General features: G+C 32.3%; 8 non-coding genes and 1 pseudogene across 8 annotated transcripts; all 9 read right to left on the bottom strand.

Moving 5' to 3' along the window:
- Positions 1-1,580: 1,580 nt before the first annotated feature.
- Positions 1,581-1,699, bottom strand: LOC128865523 (5S ribosomal RNA). The gene has a single exon (XR_008454851.1). It is a non-coding gene; the product is annotated as a 5S ribosomal RNA (ribosomal RNA).
- Positions 1,700-2,307: 608 nt separating this feature from the next.
- LOC128865524 (5S ribosomal RNA) lies at positions 2,308-2,426 on the bottom strand. Its single transcript, XR_008454852.1, has one exon. It is a non-coding gene; the product is annotated as a 5S ribosomal RNA (ribosomal RNA).
- A 2,316-nt stretch (positions 2,427-4,742) lies between these two features.
- Positions 4,743-4,861, bottom strand: LOC128865525 (5S ribosomal RNA). The gene has a single exon (XR_008454853.1). It is a non-coding gene; the product is annotated as a 5S ribosomal RNA (ribosomal RNA).
- Positions 4,862-5,469: 608 nt separating this feature from the next.
- LOC128865550 (5S ribosomal RNA) lies at positions 5,470-5,588 on the bottom strand. Its single transcript, XR_008454878.1, has one exon. It is a non-coding gene; the product is annotated as a 5S ribosomal RNA (ribosomal RNA).
- A 2,317-nt stretch (positions 5,589-7,905) lies between these two features.
- Positions 7,906-8,024, bottom strand: LOC128865526 (5S ribosomal RNA). The gene has a single exon (XR_008454855.1). It is a non-coding gene; the product is annotated as a 5S ribosomal RNA (ribosomal RNA).
- Positions 8,025-10,382: 2,358 nt separating this feature from the next.
- LOC128865461 (5S ribosomal RNA) lies at positions 10,383-10,501 on the bottom strand. Its single transcript, XR_008454806.1, has one exon. It is a non-coding gene; the product is annotated as a 5S ribosomal RNA (ribosomal RNA).
- Positions 10,502-12,871: 2,370 nt separating this feature from the next.
- Positions 12,872-12,990, bottom strand: LOC128865470 (5S ribosomal RNA; annotated as a pseudogene).
- Positions 12,991-15,360: 2,370 nt separating this feature from the next.
- On the bottom strand, positions 15,361-15,479 carry LOC128865527 (5S ribosomal RNA). The gene has a single exon (XR_008454856.1). It is a non-coding gene; the product is annotated as a 5S ribosomal RNA (ribosomal RNA).
- A 2,368-nt stretch (positions 15,480-17,847) lies between these two features.
- On the bottom strand, positions 17,848-17,966 carry LOC128865529 (5S ribosomal RNA). Its single transcript, XR_008454858.1, has one exon. It is a non-coding gene; the product is annotated as a 5S ribosomal RNA (ribosomal RNA).
- Between the last annotated feature and the right edge of the window lie 511 nt (positions 17,967-18,477).

Below are 18,477 nucleotides of genomic sequence, written 5' to 3' on the forward strand. Positions count from 1 at the left end.
GGCACAAAGGATTTGTGAAACCAATCGTAGAAAATAGCTGATGTCATCGATGAGGACTTGGAACTCTTGTACTCAGTTGGGCAGTTAAAATTTTTGAAAATGCGTGGATTTTTTGCCTTCCCAATCACCAACAATCTAAGCTAAAAAAGTAACGCGTTGTTTTTCTGTCTTTACGCCCGGAGCAGTTTTTTCTTTTCAGACTTTTCTGGCAAAATTTTCCAAAATAAGCCAGACTCATCAGCATTGTACAATTGATCATGGCAAAGACCCATTTCTTCAATTTTTTGTTTAAGTTTGATTTTAAATGGTTCGACCAGCAAAGGCTGTGAAGATAGTTTTTCTCCAGTTATTTTAAGCAGGCGAACTCCATATCTTTTTTTAAAACCTTGCAACCATCCATCACTTGCGTTAAAAGAACATTCCTTTTCTTTTATTTTTAGATGAATCTCTTTAGCCTTTTGTTTGAGCGCTAATGCATTAACCGGATAATGCTTTTCTCTCTGCTTTACAAACCATTGATACAGGCGCTTTTCCATTTTCGGCAACTCTGATGCTCTTAATGTCTTTCTTTTTCTCTGGCCGGAAAGCGTATTATTGACACAGTCAAAAATTTTATTTTTTTTCATTTTTATCTTGCTAATTGTTGATTTTGAGATACCATATTGTTTTGCTAAAGCTACCGCACTTGCACCCTTTTCTAATAAATCCAAAATATTTACCTTTTCTTGTAATTTAAGCACTTTCGGTTGTTTTGAACACATTTTGGTAATGTGGCACTTACGAGAACGAAAAATCAGCTGAATATAAAAAGACAACACATTGAGATGGAATTTTTTTTCTATTCTATATATGTACATAAATATGTATGTACTTAAATATAAGGGGAATACCCGAATTCTGAACTAATTTCATGAAATAAATGTGTGTGTGTGATCAAAACTGTGTATTTTAACTGTTGCTTAATTCAAAATTTTGATTTATTTAAAGTTCACGTTTTAGAGTAGACAATGTAAAAAATTAAGGGTTGACGTTTTGGGATGTTGACGTAAACTAGTGTTGACGTTTTCCCGAGTGCACTGTACATACATATATAATATTTCTGAATTTGTTTGCAAAGCGTAAATGGGATATTGGTAGTTATTTTAGCTCTGCATCTACTGCTCCTCTAGTGAAATTATCTGCTGTCACTTATACATGTATTCTTCTTTGGAAAAAAAAAGATCACAGTCTATGTGCTTGTTGCTGTATATAGTTTTAGGTTGGTTGTTGCAAGCTTATTTTATTCGGCTTGAATTTTATGGATAAAACATTTTATTTAATATTAAATTAATTAGTTAACTAAACAAAGTAAATTAGAAAACAATAAAAGAGTGACTTCATAAATTAACGAACTAAGTAGATTTACTAACGAAATAAAGTAAAGACGGGTAGAGAAATTCATTGATGAGCATTGAACTGGTTGAAATACACATAGCAAATGTTAATGTATAAGCAAAGTATAGACTTATATTTTGAAATAAATATTATATTATATTAATAAAAAGTGCAAAATAAAATGAAGAAAAAAAATTGTTGCTGGATGTCAACAACACGCGGTGTTCCCAAGCGGTCCCCCATCCAAGTACTAACCGCGCCCGACGCTGCTTAATTTCGGTGATCGGACGAGAACCGATGTTTTCAGCGTGGTATGGTCGTTGACAATTTTATTAACGTATTCATACACACTTCAAGCGAACCAAATATAGCCTATTATATTGAATCCATACCTTATGCACAGCATTGAAACAATTAACGTTGGCTAACAGAAGTCTTATACATACATATGTACATATATTCATATACAATTTTCCGATTGTTAATTTATGCTTAAATGTTGGGTTAGATATGAGTACCATCTTTAAGCTATCTACATGCATATACATACAGTGCGCTCGGGAAAACGTCAACTAATTAAAACCACGAGTGTTGACGTTTAACAAATTGTTGACGTTTATGAATGTAGAAACTTGTAATAAAAAAACATATTGATAGTGTGCTTTAAACGTTTTTATTGACTATAACCTTAAACTAAACATAAACAAATACAAAAAAAGAACAAAAAAGGCTTTCAGCCTAACTAAAACTAAAGGAACGCATTTCAAAAGAGATCACATTTCACATACATACTTATGCATCTAAAAAAAATCGGGAAATACACATAGCAAATGTTAATGTATAAGCAAAGTATAGACTTATATTTTGAAATAAATATTATATTATATTAATAAAAAGTGCAAAATAAAATGAAGAAAAAAAATTGTTGCTGGATGTCAACAACACGCGGTGTTCCCAAGCGGTCCCCCATCCAAGTACTAACCGCGCCCGACGCTGCTTAATTTCGGTGATCGGACGAGAACCGATGTTTTCAGCGTGGTATGGTCGTTGACAATTTTATTAACGTATTCATACACACTTCAAGCGAACCAAATATGGCCTATTATATTGAATCCATACCTTATGCACAGCATTGAAACAATTAACGTTGGCTAACAGAAGTCTTATACATACATATGTACATATATTCATATACAATTTTCCGATTGTTAATTTATGCTTAAATGTTGGGTTAGATATGAGTACCATCTTTAAGCTATCTACATGCATATACATACAGTGCGCTCGGGAAAACGTCAACTAATTAAAACCACGAGTGTTGACGTTTAACAAATTGTTGACGTTTATGAATGTAGAAACTTGTAATAAAAAAACATATTGATAGTGTGCTTTAAACGTTTTTATTGACTATAACCTTAAACTAAACATAAACAAATATAAAAAAAGAACAAAAAAGGCTTTCAGCCTAACTAAAACTAAAGGAACGCATTTCAAAAGAGATCACATTTCACATACATACTTATGCATCTAAAAAAAATCGGTTATTTTTTTCTGTTGTTTTTTCCTTTCCAATACTTGGAGGAGAGCTTTCTCTCGTAAACGTCTTAATACATTTAGGTCATTTTGCTCAACATTCTCGCATTGAGCCCAATCCAAAGCCCGGTTAAATATTTCGACAGCTTCGTTTGGTTTTATTGTCTTTTTTAAAAGAAAATCTGTTACCTAAAATTAGAAAATCTTAGCTATTAAAAGCGATATTTTTCTGTAGCAGAACAAATATTAACCTGTGGCACAAAGGATTTGTGAAACCAATCGTAGAAAATAGCTGATGTCATCGATGAGGACTTGGAACTCTTGTACTCAGTTGGGCAGTTAAAATTTTTGAAAATGCGTGGATTTTTTGCCTTCCCAATCACCAACAATCTAAGCTAAAAAAGTAACGCGTTGTTTTTCTGTCTTTACGCCCGGAGCAGTTTTTTCTTTTCAGACTTTTCTGGCAAAATTTTCCAAAATAAGCCAGACTCATCAGCATTGTACAATTGATCATGGCAAAGACCCATTTCTTCAATTTTTTGTTTAAGTTTGATTTTAAATGGTTCGACCAGCAAAGGCTGTGAAGATAGTTTTTCTCCAGTTATTTTAAGCAGGCGAACTCCATATCTTTTTTTAAAACCTTGCAACCATCCATCACTTGCGTTAAAAGAACATTCCTTTTCTTTTATTTTTAGATGAATCTCTTTAGCCTTTTGTTTGAGCGCTAATGCATTAACCGGATAATGCTTTTCTCTCTGCTTTACAAACCATTGATACAGGCGCTTTTCCATTTTCGGCAACTCTGATGCTCTTAATGTCTTTCTTTTTCTCTGGCCGGAAAGCGTATTATTGACACAGTCAAAAATTTTTTTTTTTTTCATTTTTATCTTGCTAATTGTTGATTTTGAGATACCATATTGTTTTGCTAAAGCTACCGCACTTGCACCCTTTTCTAATAAATCCAAAATATTTACCTTTTCTTGTAATTTAAGCACTTTCGGTTGTTTTGAACACATTTTGGTAATGTGGCACTTACGAGAACGAAAAATCAGCTGAATATAAAAAGACAACACATTGAGATGGAATTTTTTTTCTATTCTATATATGTACATAAATATGTATGTACTTAAATATAAGGGGAATACCCGAATTCTGAACTAATTTCATGAAATAAATGTGTGTGTGTGATCAAAACTGTGTATTTTAACTGTTGCTTAATTCAAAATTTTGATTTATTTAAAGTTCACGTTTTAGAGTAGACAATGTAAAAAATTAAGGGTTGACGTTTTGGGATGTTGACGTAAACTAGTGTTGACGTTTTCCCGAGTGCACTGTACATACATATATAATATTTCTGAATTTGTTTGCAAAGCGTAAATGGGATATTGGTAGTTATTTTAGCTCTGCATCTACTGCTCCTCTAGTGAAATTATCTGCTGTCACTTATACATGTATTCTTCTTTGGAAAAAAAAAGATCACAGTCTATGTGCTTGTTGCTGTATATAGTTTTAGGTTGGTTGTTGCAAGCTTATTTTATTCGGCTTGAATTTTATGGATAAAACATTTTATTTAATATTAAATTAATTAGTTAACTAAACAAAGTAAATTAGAAAACAATAAAAGAGTGACTTCATAAATTAACGAACTAAGTAGATTTACTAACGAAATAAAGTAAAGACGGGTAGAGAAATTCATTGATGAGCATTGAACTGGTTGAAATACACATAGCAAATGTTAATGTATAAGCAAAGTATAGACTTATATTTTGAAATAAATATTATATTATATTAATAAAAAGTGCAAAATAAAATGAAGAAAAAAAATTGTTGCTGGATGTCAACAACACGCGGTGTTCCCAAGCGGTCCCCCATCCAAGTACTAACCGCGCCCGACGCTGCTTAATTTCGGTGATCGGACGAGAACCGATGTTTTCAGCGTGGTATGGTCGTTGACAATTTTATTAACGTATTCATACACACTTCAAGCGAACCAAATATAGCCTATTATATTGAATCCATACCTTATGCACAGCATTGAAACAATTAACGTTGGCTAACAGAAGTCTTATACATACATATGTACATATATTCATATACAATTTTCCGATTGTTAATTTATGCTTAAATGTTGGGTTAGATATGAGTACCATCTTTAAGCTATCTACATGCATATACATACAGTGCGCTCGGGAAAACGTCAACTAATTAAAACCACGAGTGTTGACGTTTAACAAATTGTTGACGTTTATGAATGTAGAAACTTGTAATAAAAAAACATATTGATAGTGTGCTTTAAACGTTTTTATTGACTATAACCTTAAACTAAACATAAACAAATACAAAAAAAGAACAAAAAAGGCTTTCAGCCTAACTAAAACTAAAGGAACGCATTTCAAAAGAGATCACATTTCACATACATACTTATGCATCTAAAAAAAATCGGGAAATACACATAGCAAATGTTAATGTATAAGCAAAGTATAGACTTATATTTTGAAATAAATATTATATTATATTAATAAAAAGTGCAAAATAAAATGAAGAAAAAAAATTGTTGCTGGATGTCAACAACACGCGGTGTTCCCAAGCGGTCCCCCATCCAAGTACTAACCGCGCCCGACGCTGCTTAATTTCGGTGATCGGACGAGAACCGATGTTTTCAGCGTGGTATGGTCGTTGATAATTTTATTAACGTATTCATACACACTTCAAGCGAACCAAATATGGCCTATTATATTGAATCCATACCTTATGCACAGCATTGAAACAATTAACGTTGGCTAACAGAAGTCTTATACATACATATGTACATATATTCATATACAATTTTCCGATTGTTAATTTATGCTTAAATGTTGGGTTAGATATGAGTACCATCTTTAAGCTATCTACATGCATATACATACAGTGCGCTCGGGAAAACGTCAACTAATTAAAACCACGAGTGTTGACGTTTAACAAATTGTTGACGTTTATGAATGTAGAAACTTGTAATAAAAAAACATATTGATAGTGTGCTTTAAACGTTTTTATTGACTATAACCTTAAACTAAACATAAACAAATATAAAAAAAGAACAAAAAAGGCTTTCAGCCTAACTAAAACTAAAGGAACGCATTTCAAAAGAGATCACATTTCACATACATACTTATGCATCTAAAAAAAATCGGTTATTTTTTTCTGTTGTTTTTTCCTTTCCAATACTTGGAGGAGAGCTTTCTCTCGTAAACGTCTTAATACATTTAGGTCATTTTGCTCAACATTCTCGCATTGAGCCCAATCCAAAGCCCGGTTAAATATTTCGACAGCTTCGTTTGGTTTTATTGTCTTTTTTAAAAGAAAATCTGTTACCTAAAATTAGAAAATCTTAGCTATTAAAAGCGATATTTTTCTGTAGCAGAACAAATATTAACCTGTGGCACAAAGGATTTGTGAAACCAATCGTAGAAAATAGCTGATGTCATCGATGAGGACTTGGAACTCTTGTACTCAGTTGGGCAGTTAAAATTTTTGAAAATGCGTGGATTTTTTGCCTTCCCAATCACCAACAATCTAAGCTAAAAAAGTAACGCGTTGTTTTTCTGTCTTTACGCCCGGAGCAGTTTTTTCTTTTCAGACTTTTCTGGCAAAATTTTCCAAAATAAGCCAGACTCATCAGCATTGTACAATTGATCATGGCAAAGACCCATTTCTTCAATTTTTTGTTTAAGTTTGATTTTAAATGGTTCGACCAGCAAAGGCTGTGAAGATAGTTTTTCTCCAGTTATTTTAAGCAGGCGAACTCCATATCTTTTTTTAAAACCTTGCAACCATCCATCACTTGCGTTAAAAGAACATTCCTTTTCTTTTATTTTTAGATGAATCTCTTTAGCCTTTTGTTTGAGCGCTAATGCATTAACCGGATAATGCTTTTCTCTCTGCTTTACAAACCATTGATACAGGCGCTTTTCCATTTTCGGCAACTCTGATGCTCTTAATGTCTTTCTTTTTCTCTGGCCGGAAAGCGTATTATTGACACAGTCAAAAATTTTATTTTTTTTTCATTTTTATCTTGCTAATTGTTGATTTTGAGATACCATATTGTTTTGCTAAAGCTACCGCACTTGCACCCTTTTCTAATAAATCCAAAATATTTACCTTTTCTTGTAATTTAAGCACTTTCGGTTGTTTTGAACACATTTTGGTAATGTGGCACTTACGAGAACGAAAAATCAGCTGAATATAAAAAGACAACACATTGAGATGGAATTTTTTTTCTATTCTATATATGTACATAAATATGTATGTACTTAAATATAAGGGGAATACCCGAATTCTGAACTAATTTCATGAAATAAATGTGTGTGTGTGATCAAAACTGTGTATTTTAACTGTTGCTTAATTCAAAATTTTGATTTATTTAAAGTTCACGTTTTAGAGTAGACAATGTAAAAAATTAAGGGTTGACGTTTTGGGATGTTGACGTAAACTAGTGTTGACGTTTTCCCGAGTGCACTGTACATACATATATAATATTTCTGAATTTGTTTGCAAAGCGTAAATGGGATATTGGTAGTTATTTTAGCTCTGCATCTACTGCTCCTCTAGTGAAATTATCTGCTGTCACTTATACATGTATTCTTCTTTGGAAAAAAAAAGATCACAGTCTATGTGCTTGTTGCTGTATATAGTTTTAGGTTGGTTGTTGCAAGCTTATTTTATTCGGCTTGAATTTTATGGATAAAACATTTTATTTAATATTAAATTAATTAGTTAACTAAACAAAGTAAATTAGAAAACAATAAAAGAGTGTCTTCATAAATTAACGAACTAAGTAGATTTACTAACGAAATAAAGTAAAGACGGGTAGAGAAATTCATTGATGAGCATTGAACTGGTTGAAATACACATAGCAAATGTTAATGTATAAGCAAAGTATAGACTTATATTTTGAAATAAATATTATATTATATTAATAAAAAGTGCAAAATAAAATGAAGAAAAAAAATTGTTGCTGGATGTCAACAACACGCGGTGTTCCCAAGCGGTCCCCCATCCAAGTACTAACCGCGCCCGACGCTGCTTAATTTCGGTGATCGGACGAGAACCGATGTTTTCAGCGTGGTATGGTCGTTGACTATATTCATACACACTTCAAGCGAACCAAATATAGCCTATTATATTGAATCCATACCTTATGCACAGCATTGAAACAATTAACGTTGGCTAACAGAAGTCTTATACATACATATGTACATATATTCATATACAATTTTCCGATTGTTAATTTATGCTTAAATGTTGGGTTAGATATGAGTACCATCTTTAAGCTATCTACATGCATATACATACAGTGCGCTCGGGAAAACGTCAACTAATTAAAACCACGAGTGTTGACGTTTAACAAATTGTTGACGTTTATGAATGTAGAAACTTGTAATAAAAAAACATATTGATAGTGTGCTTTAAACGTTTTTATTGACTATAACCTTAAACTAAACATAAACAAATACAAAAAAAGAACAAAAAAGGCTTTCAGCCTAACTAAAACTAAAGGAACGCATTTCAAAAGAGATCACATTTCACATACATACTTATGCATCTAAAAAAAATCGGTTATTTTTTTCTGTTGTTTTTTCCTTTCCAATACTTGGAGGAGAGCTTTCTCTCGTAAACGTCTTAATACATTTAGGTCATTTTGCTCAACATTCTCGCATTGAGCCCAATCCAAAGCCCGGTTAAATATTTCGACAGCTTCGATTGGTTTTATTGTCTTTTTTAAAAGAAAATCTGTTACCTAAAATTAGAAAATCTTAGCTATTAAAAGCGATATTTTTCTGTAGCAGAACAAATATTAACCTGTGGCACAAAGGATTTGTGAAACCAATCGTAGAAAATAGCTGATGTCATCGATGAGGACTTGGAACTCTTGTACTCAGTTGGGCAGTTAAAATTTTTGAAAATGCGTGGATTTTTTGCCTTCCCAATCACCAACAATCTAAGCTTATGATTTCCGGAAGCATTAGCACAACATAAAAAAGTAACGCGTTGTTTTTCTGTCTTTACGCCCGGAGCAGTTTTTTCTTTTCAGACTTTTCTGGCAAAATTTTCCAAAATAAGCCAGACTCATCAGCATTGTACAATTGATCATGGCAAAGACCCATTTCTTCAATTTTTTGTTTAAGTTTGATTTTAAATGGTTCGACCAGCAAAGGCTGTGAAGATAGTTTTTCTCCAGTTATTTTAAGCAGGCGAACTCCATATCTTTTTTTAAAACCTTGCAACCATCCATCACTTGCGTTAAAAGAACATTCCTTTTCTTTTATTTTTAGATGAATCTCTTTAGCCTTTTGTTTGAGCGCTAATGCATTAACCGGATAATGCTTTTCTCTCTGCTTTACAAACCATTGATACAGGCGCTTTTCCATTTTCGGCAACTCTGATGCTCTTAATGTCTTTCTTTTTCTCTGGCCGGAAAGCGTATTATTGACACAGTCAAAAATTTTATTTTTTTTCATTTTTATCTTGCTAATTGTTGATTTTGAGATACCATATTGTTTTGCTAAAGCTACCGCACTTGCACCCTTTTCTAATAAATCCAAAATATTTACCTTTTCTTGTAATTTAAGCACTTTCGGTTGTTTTGAACACATTTTGGTAATGTGGCACTTACGAGAACGAAAAATCAGCTGAATATAAAAAGACAACACATTGAGATGGAATTTTTTTTCTATTCTATATACATAAATATGTATGTACTTAAATATAAGGGGAATACCCGAATTCTGAACTAATTTCATGAAATAAATGTGTGTGTGTGATCAAAACTGTGTATTTTAACTGTTGCTTAATTCAAAATTTTGATTTATTTAAAGTTGACGTTTTAGAGCTTTGTGGTTTGGTTGACGTTTTAGAGTAGACAATGTAAAAAATTAAGGGTTGACGTTTTGGGATGTTGACGTAAACTAGTGTTGACGTTTTCCCGAGTGCACTGTACATACATATATAATATTTCTGAATTTGTTTGCAAAGCGTAAATGGGATATTGGTAGTTATTTTAGCTCTGCATCTACTGCTCCTCTAGTGAAATTGTCTGCTGTCACTTATACATATATTCTTCTTTGGAAAAAAAAAAGATCACAGTCCATGTGCTTGTTGCTGTATATAGTTTTAGGTTGGTTGTTGCAAGCTTATTTTATTCGGCTTGAATTTTATGGATAAAACATTTTATTTAATATTAAATTAATTAGTTAACTAAACAAAGTAAATTAGAAAACAATAAAAGAGTGACTTCATAAATTAACGAACTAAGTAGTTTTACTAACGAAATAAAGTAAAGACGGGTAGAGAAATTCATTGATGAGCATTGAACTGGTTGAAATACACATAGCAAATGTTAATGTATAAGCAAAGTATAGACTTATATTTTGAAATAAATATTATATTATATTAATAAAAAGTGCAAAATAAAATGAAGAAAAAAAATTGTTGCTGGATGTCAACAACACGCGGTGTTCCCAAGCGGTCCCCCATCCAAGTACTAACCGCGCTCGACGCTGCTTAATTTCGGTGATCGGACGAGAACCGATGTTTTCAGCGTGGTATGGTCGTTGACAATTTTATTAACGTATTCATACACACTTCAAGCGAACCAAATATAGCCTATTATATTGAATCCATACCTTATGCACAGCATTGAAACAATTAACGTTGGCTAACAGAAGTCTTATACATACATATGTACATATATTCATATACAATTTTCCGATTGTTAATTTATGCTTAAATGTTGGGTTAGATATGAGTACCATCTTTAAGCTATCTACATGCATATACATACAGTGCGCTCGGGAAAACGTCAACTAATTAAAACCACGAGTGTTGACGTTTAACAAATTGTTGACGTTTATGAATGTAGAAACTTGTAATAAAAAAACATATTGATAGTGTGCTTTAAACGTTTTTATTGACTATAACCTTAAACTAAACATAAACAAATACAAAAAAAGAACAAAAAAGGCTTTCAGCCTAACTAAAACTAAAGGAACGCATTTCAAAAGAGATCACATTTCACATACATACTTATGCATCTAAAAAAAATCGGTTATTTTTTTCTGTTGTTTTTTCCTTTCCAATACTTGGAGGAGAGCTTTCTCTCGTAAACGTCTTAATACATTTAGGTCATTTTGCTCAACATTCTCGCATTGAGCCCAATCCAAAGCCCGGTTAAATATTTCGACAGCTTCGTTTGGTTTTATTGTCTTTTTTAAAAGAAAATCTGTTACCTAAAATTAGAAAATCTTAGCTATTAAAAGCGATATTTTTCTGTAGCAGAACAAATATTAACCTGTGGCACAAAGGATTTGTGAAACCAATCGTAGAAAATAGCTGATGTCATCGATGAGGACTTGGAACTCTTGTACTCAGTTGGGCAGTTAAAATTTTTGAAAATGCGTGGATTTTTTGCCTTCCCAATCACCAACAATCTAAGCTTATGATTTCCGGAAGCATTAGCACAACATAAAAAAGTAACGCGTTGTTTTTCTGTCTTTACGCCCGGAGCAGTTTTTTCTTTTCAGACTTTTCTGGCAAAATTTTCCAAAATAAGCCAGACTCATCAGCATTGTACAATTGATCATGGCAAAGACCCATTTCTTCAATTTTTTGTTTAAGTTTGATTTTAAATGGTTCGACCAGCAAAGGCTGTGAAGATAGTTTTTCTCCAGTTATTTTAAGCAGGCGAACTCCATATCTTTTTTTAAAACCTTGCAACCATCCATCACTTGCGTTAAAAGAACATTCCTTTTCTTTTATTTTTAGATGAATCTCTTTAGCCTTTTGTTTGAGCGCTAATGCATTAACCGGATAATGCTTTTCTCTCTGCTTTACAAACCATTGATACAGGCGCTTTTCCATTTTCGGCAACTCTGATGCTCTTAATGTCTTTCTTTTTCTCTGGCCGGAAAGCGTATTATTGACACAGTCAAAAATTTTATTTTTTTTCATTTTTATCTTGCTAATTGTTGATTTTGAGATACCATATTGTTTTGCCAAAGCTACCGCACTTGCACCCTTTTCTAATAAATCCAAAATATTTACCTTTTCTTGTAATTTAAGCACTTTCGGTTGTTTTGAACACATTTTGGTAATGTGGCACTTACGAGAACGAAAAATCAACTGAATATAAAAAGACAACACATTGAGATGGAATTTTTTTTCTATTCTATATACATAAATATGTATGTACTTAAATATAAGGGGAATACCCGAATTCTGAACTAATTTCATGAAATAAATGTGTGTGTGTGATCAAAACTGTGTATTTTAACTGTTGCTTAATTCAAAATTTTGATTTATTTAAAGTTGACGTTTTAGAGCTTTGTGGTTTGGTTGACGTTTTAGAGTAGACAATGTAAAAAATTAAGGGTTGACGTTTTGGGATGTTGACGTAAACTAGTGTTGACGTTTTCCCGAGTGCACTGTACATACATATATAATATTTCTGAATTTGTTTGCAAAGCGTAAATGGGATATTGGTAGTTATTTCAGCTCTGCATCTACTGCTCCTCTAGTGAAATTGTCTGCTGTCACTTATACATATATTCTTCTTTGGAAAAAAAAAAGATCACAGTCTATGTGCTTGTTGCTGTATATAGTTTTAGGTTGGTTGTTGCAAGCTTATTTTATTCGGCTTGAATTTTATGGATAAAACATTTTATTTAATATTAAATTAATTAGTTAACTAAACAAAGTAAATTAGAAAACAATAAAAGAGTGACTTCATAAATTAACGAACTAAGTAGTTTTACTAACGAAATAAAGTAAAGACGGGTAGAGAAATTCATTGATGAGCATTGAACTGGTTGAAATACACATAGCAAATGTTAATGTATAAGCAAAGTATAGACTTATATTTTGAAATAAATATTATATTATATTAATAAAAAGTGCAAAATAAAATGAAGAAAAAAAATTGTTGCTGGATGTCAACACAACACGCGGTGTTCCCAAGCGGTCCCCCATCCAAGTACTAACCGCGCCCGACGCTGCTTAATTTCGGTGAACGGACGAGAACCGATGTTTTCAGCGTGGTATGGTCGTTGACAATTTTATTAACGTATTCATACACACTTCAAGCGAACCAAATATAGCCTATTATATTGAATCCATACCTTATGCACAGCATTGAAACAATTAACGTTGGCTAACAGAAGTCTTATACATACATATGTACATATATTCATATACAATTTTCCGATTGTTAATTTATGCTTAAATGTTGGGTTAGATATGAGTACCATCTTTAAGCTATCTACATGCATATACATACAGTGCGCTCGGGAAAACGTCAACTAATTAAAACCACGAGTGTTGACGTTTAACAAATTGTTGACGTTTATGAATGTAGAAACTTGTAATAAAAAAACATATTGATAGTGTGCTTTAAACGTTTTTATTGACTATAACCTTAAACTAAACATAAACAAATACAAAAAAAGAACAAAAAAGGCTTTCAGCCTAACTAAAACTAAAGGAACGCATTTCAAAAGAGATCACATTTCACATACATACTTATGCATCTAAAAAAAATCGGTTATTTTTTTCTGTTGTTTTTTCCTTTCCAATACTTGGAGGAGAGCTTTCTCTCGTAAACGTCTTAATACATTTAGGTCATTTTGCTCAACATTCTCGCATTGAGCCCAATCCAAAGCCCGGTTAAATATTTCGACAGCTTCGTTTGGTTTTATTGTCTTTTTTAAAAGAAAATCTGTTACCTAAAATTAGAAAATCTTAGCTATTAAAAGCGATATTTTTCTGTAGCAGAACAAATATTAACCTGTGGCACAAAGGATTTGTGAAACCAATCGTAGAAAATAGCTGATGTCATCGATGAGGACTTGGAACTCTTGTACTCAGTTGGGCAGTTAAAATTTTTGAAAATGCGTGGATTTTTTGCCTTCCCAATCACCAACAATCTAAGCTTATGATTTCCGGAAGCATTAGCACAACATAAAAAAGTAACGCGTTGTTTTTCTGTCTTTACGCCCGGAGCAGTTTTTTCTTTTCAGACTTTTCTGGCAAAATTTTCCAAAATAAGCCAGACTCATCAGCATTGTACAATTGATCATGGCAAAGACCCATTTCTTCAATTTTTTGTTTAAGTTTGATTTTAAATGGTTCGACCAGCAAAGGCTGTGAAGATAGTTTTTCTCCAGTTATTTTAAGCAGGCGAACTCCATATCTTTTTTTAAAACCTTGCAACCATCCATCACTTGCGTTAAAAGAACATTCCTTTTCTTTTATTTTTAGATGAATCTCTTTAGCCTTTTGTTTGAGCGCTAATGCATTAACCGGATAATGCTTTTCTCTCTGCTTTACAAACCATTGATACAGGCGCTTTTCCATTTTCGGCAACTCTGATGCTCTTAATGTCTTTCTTTTTCTCTGGCCGGAAAGCGTATTATTGACACAGTCAAAAATTTTATTTTTTTTCATTTTTATCTTGCTAATTGTTGATTTTGAGATACCATATTGTTTTGCCAAAGCTACCGCACTTGCACCCTTTTCTAATAAATCCAAAATATTTACCTTTTCTTGTAATTTAAGCACTTTCGGTTGTTTTGAACACATTTTGGTAATGTGGCACTTACGAGAACGAAAAATCAACTGAATATAAAAAGACAACACATTGAGATGGAATTTTTTTTCTATTCTATATACATAAATATGTATGTACTTAAATATAAGGGGAATACCCGAATTCTGAACTAATTTCATGAAATAAATGTGTGTGTGTGATCAAAACTGTGTATTTTAACTGTTGCTTAATTCAAAATTTTGATTTATTTAAAGTTGACGTTTTAGAGCTTTGTGGTTTGGTTGACGTTTTAGAGTAGACAATGTAAAAAATTAAGGGTTGACGTTTTGGGATGTTGACGTAAACTAGTGTTGACGTTTTCCCGAGTGCACTGTACATACATATATAATATTTCTGAATTTGTTTGCAAAGCGTAAATGGGATATTGGTAGTTATTTTAGCTCTGCATCTACTGCTCCTCTAGTGAAATTGTCTGCTGTCACTTATACATATATTCTTCTTTGGAAAAAAAAAAGATCACAGTCTATGTGCTTGTTGCTGTATATAGTTTTAGGTTGGTTGTTGCAAGCTTATTTTATTCGGCTTGAATTTTATGGATAAAACATTTTATTTAATATTAAATTAATTAGTTAACTAAACAAAGTAAATTAGAAAACAATAAAAGAGTGACTTCATAAATTAACGAACTAAGTAGTTTTACTAACGAAATAAAGTAAAGACGGGTAGAGAAATTCATTGATGAGCATTGAACTGGTTGAAATACACATAGCAAATGTTAATGTATAAGCAAAGTATAGACTTATATTTTGAAATAAATATTATATTATATTAATAAAAAGTGCAAAATAAAATGAAGAAAAAAAATTGTTGCTGGATGTCAACAACACGCGGTGTTCCCAAGCGGTCCCCCATCCAAGTACTAACCGCGCCCGACGCTGCTTAATTTCGGTGATCGGACGAGAACCGATGTTTTCAGCGTGGTATGGTCGTTGACAATTTTATTAACGTATTCATACACACTTCAAGCGAACCAAATATAGCCTATTATATTGAATCCATACCTTATGCACAGCATTGAAACAATTAACGTTGGCTAACAGAAGTCTTATACATACATATGTACATATATTCATATACAATTTTCCGATTGTTAATTTATGCTTAAATGTTGGGTTAGATATGAGTACCATCTTTAAGCTATCTACATGCATATACATACAGTGCGCTCGGGAAAACGTCAACTAATTAAAACCACGAGTGTTGACGTTTAACAAATTGTTGACGTTTATGAATGTAGAAACTTGTAATAAAAAAACATATTGATAGTGTGCTTTAAACGTTTTTATTGACTATAACCTTAAACTAAACATAAACAAATACAAAAAAAGAACAAAAAAGGCTTTCAGCCTAACTAAAACTAAAGGAACGCATTTCAAAAGAGATCACATTTCACATACATACTTATGCATCTAAAAAAAATCGGTTATTTTTTTCTGTTGTTTTTTCCTTTCCAATACTTGGAGGAGAGCTTTCTCTCGTAAACGTCTTAATACATTTAGGTCATTTTGCTCAACATTCTCGCATTGAGCCCAATCCAAAGCCCGGTTAAATATTTCGACAGCTTCGTTTGGTTTTATTGTCTTTTTTAAAAGAAAATCTGTTACCTAAAATTAGAAAATCTTAGCTATTAAAAGCGATATTTTTCTGTAGCAGAACAAGTATTAACCTGTGGCACAAAGGATTTGTGAAACCAATCGTAGAAAATAGCTGATGTCATCGATGAGGACTTGGAACTCTTGTACTCAGTTGGGCAGTTAAAATTTTTGAAAATGCGTGGATTTTTTGCCTTCCCAATCACCAACAATCTAAGCTTATGATTTCCGGAAGCATTAGCACAACATAAAAAAGTAACGCGTTGTTTTTCTGTCTTTACGCCCGGAGCAGTTTTTTCTTTTCAGACTTTTCTGGCAAAATTTTCCAAAATAAGCCAGACTCATCAGCATTGTACAATTGATCATGGCAAAGACCCATTTCTTCAATTTTTTGTTTAAGTTTGATTTTAAATGGTTCGACCAGCAAAGGCTGTGAAGATAGTTTTTCTCCAGTTATTTTAAGCAGGCGAACTCCATATCTTTTTTTAAAACCTTGCAACCATCCATCACTTGCGTTAAAAGAACATTCCTTTTCTTTTATTTTTAGATGAATCTCTTTAGCCTTTTGTTTGAGCGCTAATGCATTAACCGGATAATGCTTTTCTCTCTGCTTTACAAACCATTGATACAGGCGCTTTTCCATTTTCGGCAACTCTGATGCTCTTAATGTCTTTCTTTTTCTCTGGCCGGAAAGCGTATTATTGACACAGTCAAAAATTTTATTTTTTTTCATTTTTATCTTGCTAATTGTTGATTTTGAGATACCATATTGTTTTGCCAAAGCTACCGCACTTGCACCCTTTTCTAATAAATCCAAAATATTTACCTTTTCTTGTAATTTAAGCACTTTCGGTTGTTTTGAACACATTTTGGTAATGTGGCACTTACGAGAACGGAAAATCAACTGAATATAAAAAGACAACACATTGAGATGGAATTTTTTTTCTATTCTATATACATAAATATGTATGTACTTAAATATAAGGGGAATACCCGAATTCTGAACTAATTTCATGAAATAAATGTGTGTGTGTGATCAAAACTGTGTATTTTAACTGTTGCTTAATTCAAAATTTTGATTTATTTAAAGTTGACGTTTTAGAGCTTTGTGGTTTGGTTGACGTTTTAGAGTAGACAATGTAAAAAATTAAGGGTTGACGTTTTGGGATGTTGACGTAAACTAGTGTTGACGTTTTCCCGAGTGCACTGTACATACATATATAATATTTCTGAATTTGTTTGCAAAGCGTAAATGGGATATTGGTAGTTATTTTAGCTCTGCATCTACTGCTCCTCTAGTGAAATTGTCTGCTGTCACTTATACATATATTCTTCTTTGGAAAAAAAAAGATCACAGTCTATGTGCTTGTTGCTGTATATAGTTTTAGGTTGGTTGTTGCAAGCTTATTTTATTCGGCTTGAATTTTATGGATAAAACATTTTATTTAATATTAAATTAATTAGTTAACTAAACAAAGTAAATTAGAAAACAATAAAAGAGTGACTTCATAAATTAACGAACTAAGTAGTTTTACTAACGAAATAAAGTAAAGACGGGTAGAGAAATTCATTGATGAGCATTGAACTGGTTGAAATACACATAGCAAATGTTAATGTATAAGCAAAGTATAGACTTATATTTTGAAATAAATATTATATTATATTAATAAAAAGTGCAAAATAAAATGAAGAAAAAAAATTGTTGCTGGATGTCAACAACACGCGGTGTTCCCAAGCGGTCCCCCATCCAAGTACTAACCGCGCCCGACGCTGCTTAATTTCGGTGATCGGACGAGAACCGATGTTTTCAGCGTGGTATGGTCGTTGACAATTTTATTAACGTATTCATACACACTTCAAGCGAACCAAATATAGCCTATTATATTGAATCCATACCTTATGCACAGCATTGAAACAATTAACGTTGGCTAACAGAAGTCTTATACATACATATGTACATATATTCATATACAATTTTCCGATTGTTAATTTATGCTTAAATGTTGGGTTAGATATGAGTACCATCTTTAAGCTATCTACATGCATATACATACAGTGCGCTCGGGAAAACGTCAACTAATTAAAACCACGAGTGTTGACGTTTAACAAATTGTTGACGTTTATGAATGTAGAAACTTGTAATAAAAAAACATATTGATAGTGTGCTTTAAACGTTTTTATTGACTATAACCTTAAACTAAACATAAACAAATACAAAAAAAGAACAAAAAAGGCTTTCAGCCTAACTAAAACTAAAGGAACGCATTTCAAAAGAGATCACATTTCACATACATACTTATGCATCTAAAAAAAATCGGTTATTTTTTTCTGTTGTTTTTT

This window comes from Anastrepha ludens, chromosome 5, assembly GCF_028408465.1.
Source record: "Anastrepha ludens isolate Willacy chromosome 5, idAnaLude1.1, whole genome shotgun sequence".
Taxonomy (NCBI): Eukaryota; Metazoa; Arthropoda; class Insecta; order Diptera; family Tephritidae; genus Anastrepha; species Anastrepha ludens.